The sequence below is a fragment of the Ceratotherium simum genome, chromosome 29 (assembly GCF_057802395.1).
Source record: "Ceratotherium simum simum isolate JZ-2026a chromosome 29, ASM5780239v1, whole genome shotgun sequence".
In the NCBI taxonomy this organism is placed as follows: Eukaryota; Metazoa; Chordata; class Mammalia; order Perissodactyla; family Rhinocerotidae; genus Ceratotherium; species Ceratotherium simum.
Window position 1 is genome coordinate 14,649,910 of NC_141928.1, and position 11,848 is coordinate 14,661,757.

General features: G+C 38.0%; 1 pseudogene; it reads left to right on the forward strand.

The window, feature by feature from the left end:
* Positions 1–6,994: 6,994 nt before the first annotated feature.
* Positions 6,995–7,939, forward strand: LOC101390045 (olfactory receptor 1L8-like; annotated as a pseudogene).
* Positions 7,940–11,848: the final 3,909 nt, after the last annotated feature.

Sequence of the window (11,848 nt, forward strand, 5' to 3'; positions counted from 1 at the left end):
TGTGTGTGTGGACCTGTGGGTGGCAGGGCTTGTGAGCTGCAGAAGACTTGTGCTTCTCAAAGACCCACATAGGGGGTTTGCCCCACCTTCCAAAGCCTGAAACAATTGAGTGCTCCCATGCCTGAGGCCAGCCCCACCCAGCTGCAATCCTCAGAGAGCTGACAAGAGACCTAAAGCCTGGAGGCTTATAGCAATTGTAAGGCCCTGAGCCCAACAACCTGCCACACTGGGGGCCTACTCACTTAAAATAAATACTGCAAAACAAATGTGGTATTAGAACTTGTGCTGGGGCTCCCCACACCTGATAAAGAGACTGAAGGGCCCACAACAACTACAAGCAGCTGAGCATTACAACAGCTGGCCAGGAGCATAACTCGGCCTCCCGGGGCACCTACAGGGAGAGCAAACAGGCCACAACAGAAGGACACACGTAGCCCACATAGGGGTGACCCCTGGAACTTTGAGAACAGAGGGAAGCACAGTGCCGGCCTCCTAAGACCTCCTTACATAAGGTCACCTATCTAAGAGCAGGAGACATAGCTGACCTACCTAATACATACACACAAGCACAAGGAAAGAGGCAAAATGAGGAGGCAAAGGAATACATTCCAAGTAAGGGAACAGGACAAAACCCCAGAAAAGGAACTAAGTGAAACAGAAATGAGCAACCTACTCGACAGAGAGTTCAAACAAAGAGTGTTAAGAATGCTCACTGATCTGGGGAGAAGAATAGATGAACTCAGTGAGAATGTCAACAAAGTAATGGAAGATATAGAAAAGAACCCATCAGAAATGAAAAATGAAAAATTCATTAGAGGGACTCAAAAGCAGAGTAGAGGATACAGAAGAACAGATCTGTGAGCTGGACGAAAGACTAGAAGAAATTACCCAAGCTGAACAGGTAAAAGAGAAAAGAATTAAAAAGAGTGAGGACAGTCTAAGGGACCTCTGGGACAAGATGAAGCACACTAACATCCGTGTTACAGGTGTCCCGGAAGGAGAAGAGCGAGACAAAGGGGCAGAGAATCTATTTCAAGAAATAATAGATGAAAACTTCCCTAACCTAAGGAAGGAAACATACATCCAGGTACAGAAAGCACGGAAAGCCCCATACAAGATAATCCCAAAGAGGCCCACACCAAGACACATCATAATAAAAATGTCCAGAATTAAAGATAAAGAGAGAATCCTAAAAGCTGCAAGAGAAAGTCAAGTTACATACAAAGGAAACCCCATAAGGCTATCAGCTGACTTCTCAACAGAAACCTTACAGGCTAGAAGAGAAAGGCATGATATATTTAACGTGCTAAAAGGAAAAAACTTACAGCAAAGAATACTCTACCCAGCAAGGTTATCATTCATAATGGAAGGAGACATCAAAAATTTCCCAGACAAGCAAAAATTAAAGGAGTTTGTCACCAAGAAACCAGTGCTACAAGAAATGTTAAAGGGACTGATTTAAGGGGAAAAGAGAAGACCACAAATAGGAAAAATTATCTATTTTCATGATAAGAGGGCAATGGATACAAATACACAAAAAAAGAGGTTAGTTATGATATCAAAAACATAAAAGGAGGGAGGAGGGAGTTAAAGAGTACAGCTTTCAGACAGAGGTCAAACTAAAGAGACCATCAATTCTGTATAGAAGAAGAAAGGAACAGAGAAGGACTACTAAAACACTGAGAAAAAAAAAGTTACAAAATAGCAGTAAGTACATACTTATCAATAGCTCCTTTAAATGTCAATGGACTAAATGCTCCAATTAAAAGGCATAGGGTGGCTGATTGGATAAAAAAACAAGACTCATATATATACTGCATACAAGAGACACACTTCAGACCTAAAGACACTCACAAACTGAAAGTGAAGGGATGGAAAAAGATACTCCATGTAAATGGCAATGAAAAGAAAGCTGGGGTAGCAGTAATCATATCAGACAAAATAGACTTTAAAACAAAAACTGTAAAAGAGACAAAGAAGGGCATTACATAATGATCAAGGGAACAATCCAACAAGAGGATATAACACTTGTAAATATCTACGCACCCAATGTAGGTGCACCTATATATATAAAGCAATTATTAACAGACATAAAAACAGAAATAGACAGTAACACAATAATAGTAGGGGACTTTAACACTCCACTTACACCAATGGATAGATCATCCAAACAGAAGATCAATAAAGAAACATTGGCCTTAAATGATACACTAGAACAGATGGACCTAGTAGATATATACAGAGCATTCCATCCAAAAACCGAAGAATACACGTTCTTTTCAAATGCACATGGAACATTCTCCAGGATTGATCACATATTAGGCCACAAAACAAGTCTCCATAAATTTAAGAAGATTGAAATAATACCAAGCATCTTTTCTGACCACAACGGTATGAAACTAGAAATCAACTATAAGAAGAAAATCAGAACAGCCACAAATACGTGGAGCTTAAAAAAATTCTACTGAACAACGACTGGGACAATGAAGAAATCAAAGAAGAAATCAAAAAATACCTGGAGACAAATGAAAATGAAAATACGACATGCCAGAATTTATGGGATACAGCAAAAGCGGTTCTAAGAGGGAAGTTTATAGCAATACAGGCCTATCTCAACGAACAAGAAAAATCTCAAATAAACAATCTAACAATGCACCTAAAGGAACTGGAAAAAGAAGAACAAACAAAGCCCAAAATCAGTAGAAGAAGGGAAATAATAAAAATCAGAGCAGAAATAAATGTAATAGAGACTAAAAAACAATAGAAAAAATTAATAAAACCAAGAGCTGGTTCTTTGAAAAGATAAACAAAACTGACAAACCTTTAGCTAGACTCACCAAGAAAAAAAGAGAGAAGGCACAAATAAGTAAAATCAGAAATGAAAGAGGAGAAATTCCAACAGACACCTCAGAAATACAAAAGATTATAAGAGAATACTATGAAAAACTATATGCCAACCAATTCGACAATCTGGAAGAAATGGATAAATTCTTAGAACCATACAACCTTCCAAAACTGGATCAAGAACAAGTAGAGAATTTGAATATACCAATCACCAGTAAGGAGATCGAAACAGTAATCAAAAACCTCCCCAAAAGTAAAAGTCCAGGACCAGAATGCTTCCCTGGTGAATTCTACCAAACATTCAAAGAAGACATAATACCTATCCTTCTCAAACTCTTCCAAAAAATTGAGGAGGGAGGGAAGCTCCCTAACTCATTCTATGAAGCCGACATTACCCTGATACCAAAACCAGACAAGGACAACACAAAAAAAGAAAATTACAGGCCAATATCACTGATGAACATCGATGCAAAAATCCTCAACAAAATACTAGCAAATTGCATACAACAATATGTTAAATAGATTATACACCATGATCAAGTGGGATTTATTCCAGGTATGCAGGGATGGTTTAACATTTGCAAATCAATCAACGTGATACACTACATTAAGAAAATGAAGAACAAAAATCACATGATCATCTCAATAGATGCAGAGAAAGCATTTGACAAGATACAGCATCCATTTATGATAAAAACTCTGAATAAAATGGGTATGGAAGGAAAGTACCTCAATGTAATAAAGAACATATATGAGAAACCCACATCTAATATCATCCTCAATGGTGAAAAACTGAAAGCTATCCCTCTAAGAACAGGAACCAGACAAGGATGCCCACTGTCACCACTCCTATTTAACATAGTACTGGAAGACCTAGCCAGAGCAATCAGGCAAGAAAAAGAAATAAAAGGGATCCAAATTGGAAAGGAAGAAGTGAAACTGTCACTATTTGCAGATGACGTGATTTTATATATAGAAAGCCCTAAGGAATCCACCAGAAAACTTTTAGAAGTAATAAACGAATATGGTAAAGTTGCAAGATACAAAATCAACATAGAAAAATCAGTTGCATTTCTACACACTAACAACGAAGTAGCAGAAAGAGAAATTAATACCATCCCATTTACAATTGCTACAAAAAGAATAAAATACCTAGGAATAAACTTAACCAAAGAGGTGAAAGAGCTGTACATGGAAAACTACAAAACATTGTGGAAAGAAATTGAAGAAGACACAAAGAAATGGAAAGATATTCTGTGCTCTTGGATTGGAAGAATTAACATAGTTAAGATGTCCATACTTCCTAAAGCCATCTATAGATTCAATGCAATCCCTATCAAAGTTCCACAACATTTTTCACAGAAATAGAACAAAGAATCCTAATATTTATATGAAACAACAAAAGACCCCGAATAGGTAAAGGAATCCTGAGAAAAAAGAACAAAGCTGGAGGTATCACATTCCTTGATTTCAAAATATACTACAAAGCTATAGTCACCAAAACAGCATGGTACTGGCACAAAAACAGACACACAGATCAATGGAATAGAATCGAAAGCCCAGAAATAAACCCACACATCTATGGACAGCTAATCTTTGACAAAGGAGCCAAGAACATACAATGGAGAAAAGAAATTCTCTTCAACAAATGGTGTTGGGAAAACTGGACAGCCACATGCAAAAAAGTGAAAGTAGACCCTTACCTTACACCATACACAAAAATTAACTCCAAATGGATTAAAGACTTGAATGTAAGACCTGAAACTGTGAAACTTCTAGAAGAAAACATAGGCAGGACGCTCTTCGACATCTGTCTTAGCAACATATTTTCAAGCACCACGTCTGACCGGGCAAGAGAAACAACAGAAAAAATATACAAATGGGACTACATCAAACTAAAAAGCTTCTGCACAGCAAAGGAAACCATCAACAAAACGAAAAGACAACCTAACAATTGGGAGAAGATATTTTCAAAACATACATCTGATAAGGGCTTAATCTCCAAAATATATAAAGAACTCATGCATCTCAACAACAAAAAAACTAACAACCCAATTAAAAAATGGGCAAAAGACCTGAACAGACATTTCTCCAAAGAAGATATACAGATAGCCAACAGACACATGAAAAGATGTTCAAAATCATTAACTATCAGGGAAATGCAAATCAAAACTACAATGAGATATCACCTCCCGCCCATCAGAATGGCTATAATTAACAAGACAGGAAACAACATGTGTTGGAGAGGATGTGGAGAGAAGGGAACTCTCATACACTGCTGGTGGGAGTGCAAACTGGTGCAGCCACTATGGAAAACAGTATGGAGATTCCTCAAAAAATCAAGGATAGAACTACCATATGATCCAGCTATTCCCCTGCTGGGTATTTATCCAAAGAACTTGAAAACACCAGTTTGTAAAGATACATGCACCCCTGTGTTCATTGCAGCATTATTCACAATAGCCAAGACTTGGAAGCAACCTAAGTGCCCATCAAGGGACGAATGGATAAAGAAGACGTGGTATATATACACAATGGAATATAACTCAGCCATAAGAAACGACGAAATCCAGCCATTTGTGACAACACGGATGGACATTGAGGGTATTATGCAAAGTGAAATAAGTCAGAGGGAGAAGGTCAAATACCGTATGATTTCCTTCATTAAGTAGTAGATAATTACAACAATAAACAAACACATAGAGACAGAGATTGGATTGGCGGTTAGCAGAGGGGAAGGGGGGAGGGAGGAGGGCGAAAGGGATAATTCGGCACATGTGTGTGGTGATGGGTTGTAATTAGTATTTGGGTGGTGAATATGATGTAATCTATGCAGAAATAGAAGTATAATGGTGTACACCTGAAATTTATACAATGTTATAAACCAATGTTAGTGCAATAAATAACAAAAAGAAAATTCCAATGTAATAGGCCCATTCAAAATGTGTCAAAGAATATGCCATCTCTAAAGAAATTATTTTAAACAATTTGATGATATAAGTATGTTTATTGTAGAGATTTTTATGGTAACCAAGAATATATAAATAACCAATGTCTCAAAATATTTGAAAATCTTTACATAATATATTCATTCATAAGGTATGGATGAATACGCTGACACTAATAAATTAGTTTAAAACACTTTGCTGATACAAGATCTCTCACTGAAGAGTTTCTTGTAGTAGCAACAAATGGAGGCCACTTTGATGTCCATTGCTAAGTAACTGAATATGACTGAAAAAATATACATATTTTAAAAATTAATATATTTCTCATAGATATTTTTGGGTACATATATGAGAGACAAATTTAAAAGCATGAATTGAAAACTCAACAATGCATGCCCATCCTGTACAAACATGATTTAAGACAGGGGATTAAAGAAAGGAAAAGCAATTTACCAAAAAGGGGAGACCTGCACAGACTGATGATGATAGCATGCCATGAGCTAAGGAGGGTGAATCTCTCATCCTGTGCCCAGACGAGTAAAAAAAAAAACATTTTGTTGAACTGGATTCAACATACCTCTTAGATTTGCCCTGTTGGTTATTTTGGCAAACACTTATTTTTTTCCAAGACAATGCAAAGACATACTTTAGAATGACACGACTGAGTTTGCTTTGATAGGGAATGTGTGTCCTGTGACCCCTGCTATGTAAAATACCTCCACCCCCATGCCCCATCCACCTCAATCCTCTTATATATTGCTTTATTTCCTTCACGAAATTTATCCCTACCTGATATTATATTACATATTTTGTTTGTTGATTAACTCTCTCTGCAACTAGAACATGAGCTTCCCAAAGGCAAAGATCTGGCTCTTTTTATTGTTGTGTCCCCAGCAGGGGAGCAGTGCTTTTCATAGAATAGGAACTAGTGAAGTTGAAACCTAGAAGTCCACCTCTGATGGTCTCTAAAGGAAAACTCTCTTTCTGTCCCTCCAGCTTTCAATATAAGGCCCTTGTGATGTCTACGGATTTGGGAAGGGAGGACCACATCAAGGACCATGAGGTTGACAAGCTGTCCCTGCACAACAGCTAACTGTGACCAAACAGAGAAAACAGAGACTTGCTGTGTTCTCATGATTTGGGTTATGGAATTTGAGTATGTTAAATAACAGAACTTCTTGTATATAACTAGACCCAAGTCAATGGAAAGAGTCAACCAAACCAGCAGTGTCTCTGAGTTCATCCTCCTGGGACTCTCTTCACTGCCCAAGGACCAGAAGCCACTTTTTGTCCTCTTCCTCACCATATACCTGGTCACTATAACAGGGAACCTACTCATCATCCTGGTCATCTGTTCTGACCTGCACTTCCAAACCCCCATGTATTTCTTCTTGAGTTTCCTGTCTTTCACTGACATTCGCTTCACAACAACTGTTGTCCCCAGGATGCTAGTGAACTTCCTGTCAAAGAAGACCATCTCCTATGCTGGGTGTCTGACACAGATGTATTTTATTTATGCTTTGGGCAACACTGATAGCTGCCTTCTGGCAGGCATGGCCTTTGACCACTATGTAGCCATCTGCGACCCCTTCCACTATGTCACCACCGTGAGCCACCACCACTGTGTCCTGCTGGTGGCCTTCTGCTGCTCATTTCCTCATCTCCACATGCTCCTATACACAATTCTGCTGAATCATCTCACCTTCTGTGACTCCAATGTTATCCATCACTTTCTCTGTGACATCGGCCCTCTGATGAAATTATCCTGCTCCTCCACATTTGTCCATGAAATTGTGATAATGACAGAAGGATCTGTTGTTTTGGTGACCCCCTTTCTATTCATTGCTTTCTCTTGTATATGAATCCTCATCGCGGTTCTCAAAATTCTCTCAGCTGCTGGGAAAGGTAAAGCCTTCTCCATCTGTTGTTCTCACCTCACTATGGTGACACTCTTTTATGGAAGCATCTTCTATGTCTATTTACAGCCCCTGTCCACCTATACTGTTAGGGACCACATAGCAACAATTGTCTACACAGTTTGGTCCTCCATGCTAAACCCTTTTATCTACAGTCTGAGAAACAAGGACCTGAAAGGGGGCCTGAGGAAGCTGATGGGCAAGAGGAAATCGCAGGCAGCACCCTCTTGACAAACCCACAAATGGAGTCGGCTCCACTTGACTATGGTTTCTACTGGTTCTTGGTGAACAATCAAGCTGTTGAAGGTTAGCATTTTTAACTCATGTGAGACAAGGCTATCATGGGTACTTATATCTATTGATGATGGCACACCAATTGGCCCTGCCTCTGCTTAAATCATGACACTCTTCCTCACTATTCCTCCTCTTTCCTATGAAGATTCATCCTTTTCTCATCTTCCAAACACTGCTTTAAACTAGTCCTTTTCCCACAAATATTTCCTGAACAAATTTCTCTTTTTTTATTAAGATTTACCGTCCAAAATCCTTCATGTTTCAGTGTATTGCTGAAAACAAATAATTTATAGCTGTTGAATGTGTTTGAAAACATTGGAAGGGGGAAAGAATGGAGGCAGAGAGGGAAAAGGAGGATTACATTTTAGCTGATTTTCTCATTTTGAGGATTTTATAATTCCTTATTTTTCTCTTAAAAAAAAATTTTGTGGGGGCTGGCCCTGTCACGTAGTGGTTAAGTTCGCGTGCTCTGCTTCAGCAGCCTGGGTTTGCAGGCCTGGATCTCAGGCACGGTCCTATGCACCGCTCATCAAGCCATGCTGTGGCAGGCGTCCCACATATAAAGTAGAGGAAGATGGGCATGGATTTTAGCCCAGGGCTAATCTTCCTCAGCAAAAAGAGCAAGATTAGCAATGGATGTTAGCTCAGGGCCAATCTTCCTCACTAAAAAAAAAAAATATTCTTGTTTAAAAATCAAGTTCTTACTTTTATTCTTCTCTTCTTTTTCTATCCTTCATTATATTGCCGTGGCTTAATTTTTTTTTAATTTCCTCTTATTTTTTACCACATAATTAAACATGCTAATGGCCATATAGACTAAGAACCAAGAGTGATAACATGAAAGTAATCCATTCCACAGTAGAGATGTTGAAACTTCTCTTCCCTACATCTATCCCTAAGGTTATATGTCTAAAAATAGGCGATTCAGGGGCCAGCACAGTGGCACAACAATTAAGTTCTCGTGCTCCACTTTGGTGTCCCAGGGTACAACAGTTCGGATCCTGGGTGCGGATCTATGCACCGCTCATCAAGCCATGCTGAGGCGGCATCCCACATAGAGCAACTAGAGGGATGTACAACCATGATATACAACTATCTACTGGGGCTTTGGGGAGAAAAAAGGAGGAAGATTGGCAACCGATGTTAGCTCAGGGCCAATTTTCCTCAAAAAAGAAATAAAAATAGGTGATTTAATATTTTATTCTAGAAACTCTCACTCTTAGGAGTCAGACCTATAGAAATGTTACCATAAATGTATACTGAATATTAAGATACACTTTTTTCAGTGAATCCCAGTTTATAGCAGATGAAGGTTGGCAACAACCTGAAATCCTATCATTAGGGAAAGGAGAAATTAATTATGATTAATTACATAAAATGTAGCACTACACATACAGTAGGTTCAAAGAATCAAATGGATGTCTATTACTTCCTTGAAAAGCCATTAAGTAGAAAAATCAATATGTGGAACAAAGTATACAAGGATGAATTCATTATGTTTAAAACATTATATGAATATACATGTGTGTATAGTCACTGGAGTAAGAACGGAAATGTACGGGAGGGAAGAGAGGGAGATTTCCACTTTATACACAATTGTAATGTCTGAATTTCTTCAAATAAATATTTATAGCTCATGGAATTTAAAACTATTAATAAATCAGATGACTAATGCAATGGTGAAAAGAAACTTTCCAGGTGTTTGCATATCTGAAAAACATCATTGTTTGGCTCTTTCATTTGAATGATAATTTGATAGGATATAGCATTCTATGTACCAAAACTTTCGGAACTTTGAAGATATATCTGCATTGTCCAACTGCATCAGTGTTTTGGTGAGAAACTAGAGGTCATTCTAATGTGTTACTTTTTTTTTTTTTTTAATTTTTATTTATTTATTTTTCCCCCAAAGCCCCAGTAGATAGTTGTATGTCATAGTTGCACATCCTTCTAGTTGCTGTATGTGGGATGCGGCCTCAGCATGGCCGGAGAAGCGGTGCGTCGGTGCGCGCCCGGGATCCGAACCCGGGCCGCCAGCATCGGAGCGCACACACTTAACCGCTAAGCCACGGGGCCGGCCCTAATGTGTTACTTTGTGATCTTCTCCCCTAACCACTATCTATAGAAATGCTACTCCAAATGTAGTCATGCTGCCACTGCTTAGGCTTTGGGACAGTAGACCCTGACTCTAACCACTTTACTCCGAGCCTGGGCACGGGACCCTGGTTATTGTCCTTGGAAATTGACAAGCCAATTCTAAAATTTCAATGGAAATGAAAATGACCTATAACAGGAAAGACAATCTTGAAGAAAAACCACAAAGTTGTAGGACACACATCACCACATTGCAAGACTCACTGCAAAGCTAAAATAATTAGTATAGTGTAGTATTTGTACAAAACAATACATAAATAGATCAATTTAACAGAATAAAGAACCCAGAAATATATCCTTATTTACATAATCACTTCAATTTGGCAAAGTGTCAAAGCAATTTAATGGGGAAAGAAGGACTCATTCAATACATTCAGTTGGAACAACTGGATATGCACATAGAAAACAATTAAACCTTGACTCCTTACTCCACAGCACACACAAAAATTAACTCAAAGTGACTCATAGACCTAAATATGAGGGCTAAAACTATAAAATTTCTTGAAGAAAACAGAAAACATATATAAAAATGTATTTGTGACATTGAGATGAATGAAGTGCTCTTGGTCAGGAAACAAACAGGACTAACCACAAAAGAAAAATTACTAAATTGGATTTCATCAAAATAAAACTTCTATTCATCAAAAGATACCTTAAGAAAGTGAAAAGGGAAAAAATATTCACAATACATATATCAGACAAAAGACATATCCAGAATATATAAAGAACTCATACAAATCAATAAGCAAACGCATACAACTCAACTTTTTAAAGTGGGCAAAAAAATTAAACAGGTATTTTACAAAAGAAGATATTCAAATGGCCAATACCACATCTGAAAAGACACTCAACATCATTACTTATCAGGGAAATGTAAATTAAAGTCACAGTGTGATACCACTGAATGCTCAATAGAATGGCTACAATTAAATAGACAATACAAAATTTTTATAGGGTTTGGAGCAACTGAAACTCTCATATACTTATGGTAAGAATGTAAAAGTATGCAATCACTTTGAAAAACAGTTTGGCAATTCCTAATAAAATTAAACATACAACTACTCTACATCTATAAAAAAAACTTGAACAAAAAATTCATAGCAGGTTTATTCATAATAGGGCAAACTAAAAACAACCCAAATGTTCATCAATAGGAAATAAACAAATCATCAGTAAAAAGCTATACACTTAAGATTTGAGTTATATTACCAGATGCAAATTATGCTTCAGTTTTAAAAGAAGTTGGATGACCTGGAGATAATGAGTGAAGGCTTTTGGGACCATTCGACACTGGTGCACAGTGTAGATTAACACTAGGCAAATGTGTGCTTCATCTGAATATAAAGGAACATTTCTGGAAATTTTGGGAGGTGCAGAGGTGGGAATGAGAGGGTCAGGGATGATGCTACCCATCATCTCACAAAAATTATCTCCACCTCACAAAATTTCTTGTTGTATTGTGAATCCAATTGATTTGAGTCCAGGATAACATTTGCATGTCCAGACTCATGGAGACATTGCTGCTCAGAATTCTATTCAAATTCCTCTCAATTGGACTGTGCATATTCCTAAAGGAAAAACGGAACAGACAGTAACTTCACCTAGTGGAGCTAAATTAAGACTGACCATAGGTGATGCCTCACTCCCTCCAGGTAGAGATGGTCCCATCATCCTTTGCCTTTCTACTCCTTC